Genomic DNA, 12802 nt, shown 5'->3' on the forward strand with positions numbered 1-12802 from the left:
AGCAAAAACAATAAGAAATACAAATAGGAGCAGGGCTTGGAGGCGCACGCCTTTAATCCCAGGCAGAGGCAGGCAGATTGCTGTGAGTTCGAGGCCAGCCTAGTCTACAAAGCAAACCCAGGACAGCCAAGACTACACAGAGAAATCTTGTCTCAACACAAACAAACAAACAAAACAAAACAAAAGGGGGTGGGGGTTAGGCGTTGTGTTGCACGCCTTTAATCCCAGTGCTTAGGGAGGCAGAGGCAGGCAGCTCTCTGTGAGGTGGAGGCCAGACTGGCCTAAAAGGTGAGTTCCAGGACAGCTAGGGCTCTGTTACACAGAGAAACCCTGTCTCGAAAAACCAAACCAAAACAACAACCACACACACACACACACAAAAGAAATACAAATAAATAAACAAGCCAGGGATAGCAGTACACATCTGCAATCCCAGTACTCTAGAGGCTGAGCCGAGGATCTCAAGTTCAAGATCAACAGGCTATATATAGTATTTTAAAGAAACGCAAATTCCAAGGACAAAAGGCACCCCATTTCTTCTCTCCCTTTCTCCAGAGTTTCTGTGAGGATCTGAGAGCCAAGAAGGAATAACACACCTAATGTGCTCCATGGGGGGGGGGGGGGTCCTTTCTTCAGTAGTGATTCTCAGAATATCCTGCACTCAAACTGTCAAGCCACCAATTCCTCTCCACCCCCTGCCAAGCCTGTCTGCCCTTTTCACAAGAGCCAGGCCCAGCAGATCAGGTGACAGGATCCCACTACCCGTGCTCAAAGGCCATTGCCATCAGGGGTCCTGAACAGGCCTCCATCCCCTGCCTCACTGCCATGCCCCGCCCCAGATTAGAGAGTGCAGACTGAAACCAACCCCCTCCTAGTACCGTGAGCGATGGTTTCTGGGATGCCGTGTGGGGTTTTGTCTGCCTTTCCTGCCCTGTGCCAACTCACCCAGCAGGCCTCACTGCCTTGGCAACGCATTGCAAAGTCCACACAAAGGGAAACTGCACAGGGGAGGTTGGTCCTGCCTGACGCCTGGGGAGTGTTTCCATGGCAACGATGACATCACTAGACTCGCTTGGCTACAGAGCCAGGGCCCTGAATGGAGGCGCCTGGGTGTTCACACTGCAGAGATATGGAGAGAGGCAGGCACGGACTCTGTAATGATGTTGGAGGAGGTGGGCCAGCCTGGAAGGCCAAACCGAGCCCTGCCCTTGCCTTGCCGTGAGGGCTTGTCAGTCTCCGCACCTACAAAGGGGATTTATGGTCCACTTAGGTGAGGGTAGATTGAAACCACGGTTACTGTGCAGGCCTGGGGCGTGAGGGTGGGGGTGGGGGGTCACACACATCGTGACATTTCCTGTGCTGGCAACTTTGATTTCCAGGGAAATGGAAGAGCCTGGGCTCTTGACTGGTGGGCTTTTTGATGAGCCTGGGCTTGGGTGGGGAGAAGGCTCAGTTAACCCCGTGGACTACCCTTTGCCTCTTCCCTTAGCAGGCTGGAAGGGGTGGAATGCAATATAAGAGCATCAAGATGGAAGACTTTAGGGGCTGGATGGCGGCTCAGAGCTCTTTTGGCCTTTTGCTCTTGGCTTCAAGAAAGCAGGTGTGCCGCGCGCAAGTGCACACCCCTTGCACTAGGAGGGAACTGGGATGTGGACCAGGGTATCCTGTGGCCTCTGGGTGGGCCCCTGGGTGGAGCTGCCTCTGCGCTGTGCTGTACGTCGTAGGCGAAACCCTGAGTCGTCTTCAGGAAGCACAAGGCTGGAGGGGCGGGACTCTCTAAGGTCAGCGAGTTTGCAGTCGGCCTCTGTAAGCCCCAGGCAAAAGGGAAACCCCAGCTGCAGGGACCAGAAAGGCCGAACAGGCTTCCTCATTACTGTATATCCAGAAGGTTCCCTAAGGCATATACCCTCCCAAATTCTGACCAGGGTCCCCATCCCTTCCTTCCCCAGCATACATGGTGGTGAGAGCCCCCAAGTCCTTAGCCACACATCTGAGGCCAATTCTAGGTCTACTGAGCTACCTGCTGCCCAGATCACTCCTGCCATCAGATTTTGTCCCTTAGGGAGGCCCTGTCCTCACAGGGTCTGGGACTTTCTCAGATTTCCCATCTGCAAGGATATTGGTTGGTGCTTTCCTATTTTATTTTATTTAAAGCTCAGGGTGGCCCTTGAATTCATTATGTAGCCAAAGGTAATGTGCCTTGAACTCCTGACCCCCACCCTTCTACCCCTTAACTTCTACCTCTGGAATACTGGGATTTCAACGGTGAGTCACTATGGCCCAGTTTATGCCATCCTGGGAGTCGAACTCAGGCCTTCATGCATGCCTTACCCATAGAGTTTAGCCTAGGCCTGTGTTTGGCTGCTTTCTGACATGCTATGCAATTTCCACCCAGAGCTGCACCCTCCAAATACTCCCCCGCCACCCCACCCCACCCCACCCCACCTCAGTGCCTTCTAGGGAAGAGGACACCTGGGGGTTGAAGGCAGCCAATATAATCTAGAATACCTCACCCCAACACACACGGTCAGAAAGTCTTAGACTCTTGTCATGTTTCCCGGCTACCCTGACCCACATGGGAGGTCTCTCTTTTACAGGTGAGGAAAGACACCCTACGTCACCTTCCAGCTCCCCGTTAGGCAAGGACGATCTTCCTCGATGTGTACCATGGTCTGCCCTGGTCCTTCAGCCTTTGCCCCTCTTGGCCCATGGACACCTCTGGTTCAGCTGGCTTGTGTGCCGTGGCATTGTTTGATTTCAAACCGGTTCTATAAAGGTGGCTCCAGTCCAGTGTCCTGGAGGTGGCAGAACCGTCCATTGGGTGCCCTGGTGGAAACAGGCATGGGAGGGTAGGAAAAACAGAAGCCTCGTGGGAAGAAACATCCCTTCTGAGACAGAGGCCCCAGGACCCCCAGAGGCCGACTTTGTGTGCCAGAGACTCACTCTCTTTCTCTCAGAAGAAAGGAGTTGATGGCCACCTCCTGGAGCTGTCTGAACCCATGAAAGAAAGGATGGTGGTCAGCCTTGGGCCCTGGAACCAACCACACTCTTCCCCTTTGCCTCAGAGAGGAAGGAATTGGGTCAATGGTGTCAGGAGGCTCCCCACTCATTAGTGTAAAGGACCTTGGGTCTCCACCCTTGGACAGGTGGCCCCAGATGTATGGGGCCTGGCATCCCTTGCCATGAACACATCTGGGGAAAGGCCCAGCGTATCTCACTCAGCCACCTGCTCCAGCCTTAACACACACCTGGGCTGGTTAAATGCCGTGGGGGTGGGGTGGAGCTCAACTCCTATTTCTTTGACCCCAGTACTGGTTTACATAAGGTTTCACATAGCAACCAAATCAGCTTTTAAGATAGCAGGACCAGGCTGAGGCCCTGCTGTGGGCAGCTGTCCTTGGTTCAACCTCCCAGGGGCCCTGGATCCACCCCCTACTGGCCTTTGAAAATTCTTCAGTCAAGACACCACCACCCCAGCATGGCGTCAAGGGGCCCCACGGTGAAAGGTGAGCACACCCTGTCTCTCATGGGGAATCCTGGGTCACCTGCTACTCTGAGGCTGACAGAGAGCCATGGGCAGGGCTGCCGAGTACCCATGGAGTGCCAGGCCCCACCCAAGCCTCTTTCACACACATTAGGTCATTGCTCCTTCACAAGACCCGCTGAGGGAGGTAGTATCGCTGTCAGGGAACCAAGAAAGAAAGTGAGTCACAGCTAGTTCTCTGTGGGGACAGAGGTGACCCAGGCCTAGCTGATGATCATGCCATCTTTGACCAGAAGCATTGCCCTCCCAGATGCTCACTGTCTGGGAGGGGGATGGCATCAGCACCTCTGAGTCTCAAGGTATCAGGGATAATGTCCTCAGCTCGCCCGGCGTGGCGAGCATCTTTCTCCCTTTCGTCTCATTATAATGGTGGCACCAAGTGAGGTTGGGCAGGTAAGTACGAGGTGACAGGACATATCTTAAGATGACCTCTGACTTCCACAAATGCTCTGTGGCACACATATGCCACCCCCCCCCACCTCCAAATAAATCAAAATGTAATTAAAAGGAGAGAATAGAAAGAAAAAAGAGGAGAAAGGGAGGAAGCGGTGGAAGGGGATGCGATGCAGACCAGAGAGTGCTCGGCCAGCACACAGGAAGCCCTGGCTTCAGTTCTCAGCACCACATAGTTGGTGACACACATCTGCTGTCTCAGCACTGAGGCGGCAGAGGCAGGAGGATCAGAAAGTTAGTTCAGGCTCCTCTTTAGCTACAGTGACACACACACACATACACACACACACACACACACACACACACACACACACACACACAACAGAGCTTTTCGACAATGTCAGGGAAAGCCCCTGGCCCTGCCCTGGCCTGCTCAACATCTGGCTCAGCCACATTTAGCTGGGCCTGAATGACTCACAAGTGACCCCACAACCCTCTGCCTCAGTTGTGCCTCCTGTAAAAGGAGTAGAGCAGCTCTCGGTTAAGAAATGGCCTTGGGGGTTGGGCCCTGTCGTTAAATGGCCAGTCTTCTTCCCTGCTCTTACTCATCTGGCTAGGAAGGCACATGAAAGGGGGAGGGGGAGGGACCTGGAGAAGGACTGGAATACAGTACCTCGCATCAGTCACCCCCAGCACTTGGGACTGAGCATGGGGGGGATCACCAACAGTGCAAGGCCAGCCTGAGTTACACAGCTCCAGGGTAGCCTGAGCTACTTAGCGAGACTGTTTCAAGTAAAGAAAAGAAAAGAAGGGACTTGGAAGATGGCTCAGTGGGGGAAAGTGGTTGCCGTGCAAGCCTGAGGACCTGGGTTGGAAGCCCCAGAGCCCATGTTTAAAACAACAACAAAAACCCTCTAGTGTTGGCTCCAGTGAGGGACTCTGTCTCAAAGGAATAAAGCTGAGAGTATAGAGCAGCAGGGAGCATCTTCCTTCAGCCTCCGCTCGTGTGAGGATGGGCACATGCGCATGTGAGGATGTGTACACACACACACACACACACACACACACACACACACACACACACGAATGTTGACACAGGATGCTCACACCTACACATACCACAAAAATAAACAAGCAGAAAGTAAGAGAAAGAACTGTCCCCCGTACTCACGGCTCAGGGTGAACTGATGCCACTGAACTCAGTCCGAACCGGTGGAGCGTTCCTTGTCACCGAGACAAGTTATCATTTAATCAACCTAAGGGAACTGGGGCCAAACTCTCCAAATGACAAAACAACAAGTTCTGTTTGCCGGGGTCAAGTACCCCAGTGGAGCCTGGTGAATGACCGTCCTCCCACAACCTCCCACCCACCTCCTGCCCTGCCTGGCCCTGCATGGTGGACCTTGGTCTCCAAGGCAATAACGAGGAAAAAGTGCCTTGGAGGGGCAGAATTAGGACTTAAGGGAAGCACACATTTAAAGGGGTGATCCGAGCTAGCTGTGACTCTGTTGGAGTGATTACCTGGCATGCCGGAAGCCCTGGGTTCGATCCCCAGCACCACACAAATCTGTGAATGAATCTAGCCAGGGAATCCAAAGTTCAAGGTCATCTATACCTGCATAGGCAATTTACACAGTCTGGATTCCAGGAGCTCCTGCCTCAGAATTACAAGGTGTGGATAGTGGGTGAGGGCTACAAACTTGGCCACATGAATCCAGATCAATTCACCAGGTAAAAAGTACAGAAAGGATTCCCTCCACCAGGAGGGAAGCGGGGATATGCCTGACCAGCCAGTACCAGGCCAGGGGAGCTGCAACCTTCTGCCGTAGTTGAGCATTGGCCCCACAGGGCCCCTTGTCTCTGATTCCCCAAGGCACAGTGTCTACTGTTAGGCTCTGGTTCTTTTCTCCAGGAACCCCAAAAGGGCGAAGGGTCTCAAGGCTTCTCAAGTGTGTATGTGTGGGGGGGTACATTTTGTTTTATTTCAAGAAAAATTCCATGCCCGAAGTGGGATTGTGTTATATGTATTTGTCCTCCTTAAAGTTCTAAATACATTTAAATGACAAAGCATCTCACATCTAGAGCAAAGTACAGAGGAATCCATCATGTAGCCACATACTTGCTATAAACTTAAATGGCAACATTTTGGCTGTATTCCTCTTAGGTCCCTTTAAGTCAAATATTTTAAGTATTAAGAGTAAGACCATCCAGAAGAAACTGAGGCTTGGGAACTGGTTCCTGCACCCTCCGAGCCACCCTTCAGATTGTTCTGCGCTCCAGTGTTGGCTGCACCTTCTGCCCGTTCCAAAGACGATGTGAGCTGCAGGGCTGCTGACGTACCTCAGTGCTTGCTTAGCACGTATGGAGCCCTGGCTCCCGCCCCAGCCCTGCATTAACTGGGCATGATGACACAGCTTTAGTCCCAGCACTGAGGTGGCAAAACCTCAGGAGTCCAAGGTTATCTCTAGCTACGGAGAGTTTGAGGCCAGGTGTAGTGGTGCATGCCCTTAATCCCAGCACTCACGAGACAGAGGCAGGCAGATCTCTGTGGGTTCGAGGCCAGCCTGATCTACGAATGGAGTACCAGGACAGTCAGGGCTATTACACAGAGAAGCCCTGTCTGGGGGGCGGGAACAAAAAAGAGCAGAGCTGGGTCGTGTCCAGGGGCCCCTTCTGTCAACACTGCAGCTTCTCTCTCCGTAGTTTACACACTGGGGTTCAGCTTGTGAGTCCCTTTGGAATCTGGGACAATCTAAAGGAAATCCTTACCTGACAGAGAAAGAAACTAGTTCCCAGGAAGAGGAAGTGGCCTCCTCCAGGTCACACTGCCAACTGAATGGCAGCACCTTCTGAAGCCCTGAGGCCCTTGACCTTTCTTACACGCCAAAGAGGAAAGACAGATGGTCACCCAGGCCCAAGGGATGACCAGCTCCTCCTACTGCCAAATGCAAATAAGGTTAGAGGAAGCCAAATAACTTCATCTATGGGGAGTGGTGGGCGATGAGAAAGCTCTGGATTGGTGCTGTCCAAGATGACATCCTGAGCCCTGTGTGGTGGTTGGCGGTTGGAAAGGAGTTAAGGGTAAGCCGAGGTATAACAAGAGAAAATGGTTTGCTTCACATCTGTTCAGTTTTGTTTGTTTGTGGCAACCTGGGATTGAACCCAAGGCGTCCCAGTGGTAGGCAAGCTTTCTACTATCTATGATCTATGGCCCTAGCCCAAGAATACTGTTGGGTTTGGAAGACTTCATACAAAAAAATATACATGAAGGAGCTCATGGGCTGGAAGGATGGCTCAGCAGGTAAGCACACTGGTGGTTCTTCCAGAGGTCCTGAGTTCAATTCCCAGAAACTACATGGTGTGGCTCATAACCATCTGTAATGGAATCTGATTCCCTCTTCTGGTGTGCATGAAAACAGAGCACTAAATAAAGGTTGTGTTTTGTTTGTTTTTTATTTTGTTTTTTTCAAGACAGGGTTTCTCTGTGTAGCCTTGGCTGTCCTTGACTTGCTTTTGTAGACCAGGCTGGCCTTGAACTTTCAGGAATCTGCCTGTCTCTTAAATAAATAAATCTTAAAAAAAAAAAAAAAAAAAAGGAGCTCATTTGATTGCCCATGGAAGCAAAATTCTGGATATGCTAAGTAGATACGTCCCCAAATTTAATTTTACATATTTTTAGTTCTACTTTTAAAAACACAGCTACTAACAAATTCTTGCTATATGTAGTTTACATTATGCAAAGAGAATTGCCCTAGGCCCTCATGTTACAGTGTCCAGAAAGTTGGGGGACAGAGGTGATCCTCACTCCAGCCTTACCTTCCAGCCCTTGGCCTGCACAGATCTGGGGAGCCTGCATCCTGTGAGGAACCTCTCCCAGCCACCCCAGGCTTTCTTTTCTGGAATGTAAGAGCAGTGTCTGGTGAGCTACAAATCTCCAGTCACAACTGCATGTTGAAGTTGGGCTTCCTCTTGGGCCTGCACACCTGGTCTTTCATGGGTGCCGGGCTGCCTCCCAGGGAAGGCATTCATGAGTTGCCCCTGCACAGACGGGAAGGGGGAGGAGCTGAGCCTCTGCGTTGACATCACAGGAGATGCTGACCCTGTCAGACTGCCCTTTCTCTCTGCCTTGCACCATTGCCTGGGCTCTGCTGTTCCAGTCGGATTATTTTCTCCCCCACCCCCCCACCCCCCACCCCCCCTCCCCGAGCTGGCAAGGCGTGTGACACTTCCCTGTTGGAAATGTTTGTCTGCCATCTCCCTGAACAGCTGGAAGCTGTCAGCCAGCCATTTCTCCCACCCAAGGCAGATGTGGGGGGTGCACCTAGGATCAGGAGGAAAACGTCATGCTCTTCAAGGCATGTGGCAAGTAGCAGCCGTCTCTCCCTCTAGGGGGAAGCAGAATTCAAGTTGCAACAAGTGGAGAGGGGGGTTCAGTGTATTGGGGGAAAAAATAAAAACACTAAAGAGCTGGGCGGGCATGGCAGCAAACACCTGTAATCCCAGCACTGGGGAAGCAGAAGCAGGTGGATCTCTGTGAGTTCAAGGCCAGCCTGGTACACGAAGTGGGGCCATGACAGCCAAGGCTACACAGGGAAACCCTGTCTCAAAAAAACAAAAACAAAAACAAAAAAACAGGTGCCCCTCACTAGCAGAAATTTATGTGTGTATGCAGCCACGCATCATAAAAACAATACAGATAGATGTACATAGTTAGATACTTAAGTAATTAAAAAAAAAAACCCAAGTTTGGTTCTTGTTTTTAATCTTTCACCCTTTGCTTTGCACATCCAAAGCTTCGAGCTGGTCGGAAGCCCTGGAGCCCTCTTTGCAGCCTGGCTGATCTCAAGATAACTGAATTTCACAAAAACATTTCCCTGGAAATCTGCTTTCTAATTGAGGAAGAGTTGTCAACAGACAAGCATGTTCCAGGAACCACAGACAAAGGGGAACAGGCATCGGTGTGGAGAGTCCACTGTTTTCATCCTGTAAAACACCTAACAGTTCACGGAGCTAATGAGACATTCATTGCTGTGCTCTGTGGAATTGAGACAGCAACTCAAAGCCATTTTTATAAATGATGGAAATTATACTGTTGCCTTTACTCAGGCAAAATCGAGAGGTTTTTCTCTTTTCATTGTGTTACTTCCGTGGGTCTCTGATGAAGTTTCCTGTGGGTTTCTGTGTTGTCTCTTTCTTTCTTCATCACCACCACCCCACCCTTGCCAGCCATCGGCCCCAGACGGCAGGCCAACACCAAGCTCTTATTGTCTGCCTGCCCTGCACAGCCATGCAAAGTCCTGTGCTCTGATGACCGGGTACTTCTCATCAGAATCCCCGGTGAATGGAGGGGGAACCCCAAATCAAACCAACCGAACAAATAATGACTCCACTAGGTGGTGGCACGTGCCAGCTGCGCAGTGGAGAAGAGTTCGAGGCCAGCCTCAGTTACATAGAATTCAAGGCCAGCCCAGGCTAGGTGAGACCGTGGTGCAAACGAAGATAGGAAAACTTAAACAGGGAAGACACAACCAAGATGTCTGTGTGACCCCCCCAATGACAGACCTGGATGGAGCCACAGCTGGGTAGCCTGCCTCTTGCCATGACCCTGGCTGGCCCCTGGCTGGCGTATCTTCTCCACACTCTGGGGACACCCTAGTGCCAGGCAGTTGAGGACAGCGAAGGGTTGGGCAGTGGCCTTGCCTGGAGGGACATGGGGCTGGAGAGGCTGGAGACGGGGAGTCCAAAGGGAACAGGTTTGCAGCAACAAGGACCAAAGTTCAAATGCGGCGGCTCACACTCTGAGCACAGGACCGCCCGTGCTACGGTCTCCTCTGAACCCTTGGTATTTTCATCTATGAAATGGGAAGGGTTTTGTTTTTTTTTTTTGAGATAGGGTTTCACTGGTAGTCCTGGCGGTCCTGGACTCACTTGCTAGACCAGGTTGGCCTCAAACTCACAGAGATCCACCTGCCTCTGCCTCCCGAGTGCTGGGATTAAAGGCGTGCGCCACCACGCCCGGCTATCTCCTTTGCTTTTAAGGTAGAGTCTCAGTCCTGGCTCTGGTAGGGTCTTCAGTTGGCTTTTAGATACGCTTCTGAAACTCACAACAATCCTTCTGCCCCAGCCTCCTGAATGCTGGGATTACAGGTAAGCCAGCTTGTTGTAGTTGTGTGTGTGTGTGTGTGTGTGTGTGTGTGTGTGTGTGTGTGTGTTGAGATAGGATCATAGAGTCTCACTGAGCTACCCTGGCTGTACCGGAACACACTACGTTGACCAGGCTGGCCTTCAACTCACAAAGATCCACCCAACTGCTTGTGCCTCCCTGCAAGTGCTGGCATCAAGGTGTATGCCTCCACAACTGCCTTCAATGAGTCTTGATTTAGGGACACCTGAGAGCAAAACCCCACAGATTCTTCTGAAGGGATTCTACCTGTAGGGAACCCTGATTTCCTGAGCAAGAACCCCACGGTTTGCCCAAAGTTCCTCACAGAGCTTTAAGCTTCCCTTTCTTGTTCCTCTGGGTTAGGAAAGGGTTCCACATCCCTGTCTGGCCTACAGCCTCAGAAAGCCCTTGGTGAAAAGGAGCAGGGCACACAGGCCAGAGAAAAATCTGCCACCTTAGCACCTTGCCCTTGGCCTGTCCTCGCTGCCGTCACCAGCAGGGGACAAAAAGAGGTTGTGTGTGAAGGTACTTTGTGTTCCTGTGGCAGGTGGCCAGCAGGGAACGCTTGTCACCTGGCCATGCTGGCATTGCAAACCAGCAGGGCCGCCTCTTCATGAGGCAGGGGCCTGGAGATAGGCAGCATCCTCAGGCTCTGGGACACAGGCTCATTTGAGCTGCAAGAGTCCCCAGCAAACCCCTCCCCCCGCCCCCCATGGCCTCTTCCGCTGGCTTTCAGGTATACAGAGGTCACTTTAGATGCCCTTAATGACAGAAGGGGGCCTGTCATTGTGTCTCCAGACACAAGGGGCCCACCTGCTGATTTCCTCTGAGCCTGTGAACCAGGGGTCAGTCTTCAGCTTGCGATGCTGCTGCTATGGCTCCTGCTGCGCAGACAGGAGTCTGAGCTGCCTGCTGAGCACGGTGGCTGACTCAAGCGATAGCCTATCAAGCCTGGCCCGTTCACAATGATCGGAATACATACAATGATAATTCTGTCCAGAAAGACCTGCTCCGCTACGTCTGAGACAGGCTAGGCCTGGCGCAGGGTGCTGCTCTTGGAGATCTGAGCCCCACCTTCCTGGAGGAGGTACACAGGGCAGTTCTAACCCAGCCTGGGCCACTGGAAGGGTGGCTCCAAGCAGAGCGTTCAGAGAGAGCTAACTTGGAGGAGGTGCCATTTGAGCTGGGTCTGGGCAGCACCAGGCACTGTGGGGGCAGGTGAGGTGAACACAGCTGTGGTGGCACAGGGAAAGGAGCAGAAGTGTTGTAGGGGGTGCAAGCTTAGCACAAGGAGGCTCCATGTGGCCCCAATGTGGTATTGGGGGGGGGGCATAAGTAGAGAAAAAGAGTATTACTGACCCCATTTGCTTCTACCAGTTGGGTGGTCTTGAGAAAGGAAGTTTCTTTTCATTTTGTTTGTTTGTTTATTTTGTTTTCTTTTTTCTTTTTCTTTTTCTTTTCTTTTTTCTTTTTTTCAGATAATGTCTCTCTGTGTCACCATGGCTGTCCTGGACTCACTTTGTAGACTAGGCCAGCCTCAAACTCACAGAGATCCGCCTGCCTCTGCCTCCCAGAGTGCTGGGATTACAGGGGTGCACCACCGCGCCTGGCGAGAAAAATACGTTGTATTTCTGGGTTTCAGTTTTTTTGTTTTGTTTTGTTTTTTGTTTTTTGGTTTGTTTTGTTTGTTTTTGTTTTTTGTTTTTGTTTTTGTTTTGTTTTGGTTTTTTTTTTTTTTTTTGGTTTTTTGAGACAAGGTTTCTCTGTGTATCCTTGGCTGTCCTAGACTCAATTTGTAGACCAGGCTGGCCTCGAACTCACAGTGATCCGCCTGCCTCTGCCTCCCGAGTGCTGGGATTAAAGGCGTGCGCCGCCACGGTTTCAGTTTTTTAATGTGAAGAATTTGGCCTGATGAAAGGTCCCCATCTTTTCCACCTAGAACTTTGGTGAGCCTCTTTTTCTTCCCCATTCTGCCTCCCACACACCTGATGGCTTTTGTGAGGCTGCAACGGAGCCCCCCTCTGGCTCCAGAGTTGTAAGATGGTGAGTGTGAGGGATGACGTGTGGCCCAGGAGGCTGTGTGCTTCATGAGTGGAGGGGCTGATGAGGAAGTCGCTGTGTGGAAGTGACAAGAATCGCTCCAAGGATTTTGGAATTTCACCTTTGGGGGGGGGGAGCTGTGTGTATGTTTGTATTTGAGCCTTGGGGTCAGACTCAGCGTCTGAGCAACTGACGGTCAAGATGCAAGGATGGGGACCCTACTTAGAGGCAAAAGATGCATTGGTTTGGCAAGACTGCCCAGGCCACCCAGAGAGAGATGGTGACAGGACACAAGCAGAGCAGACTGTTCTACTTGGGACATTTGCCCTGGTCCTGTTGGAGACCCAGGGTTGCCAAAGAACAAAGAGACAGAATGGCAGGGAAGTAACAATCCAGGGCCTCAGTTTACCCGTCTGTGAAATGGAAGGATGTCTTGAGGAGTGGACCAAAGGGTTTTTGCTTTGCACTCCTCACACCAGTGGCAGAGCAATCAGTTTCCCTGCTGGCTTCCTTGCCTGCCCAATCCCCAGCACTCAGATCATGCATGGTCCTTCCTGCTCCTACAGCCATTAGCCCTGAATCCTGGTGTTAACTTTGGCTGAGCTGGCAGGAGAGGAGCACAGAGGCTTGGAGGGGATGGGGGGGGGGGCAGGGGCGGGGGT

The sequence above is a fragment of the Acomys minous genome (genome assembly GCF_964271855.1).
Source record: "Acomys minous genome assembly, chromosome: 12".
Classification (NCBI taxonomy): Eukaryota; Metazoa; Chordata; class Mammalia; order Rodentia; family Muridae; genus Acomys; species Acomys minous.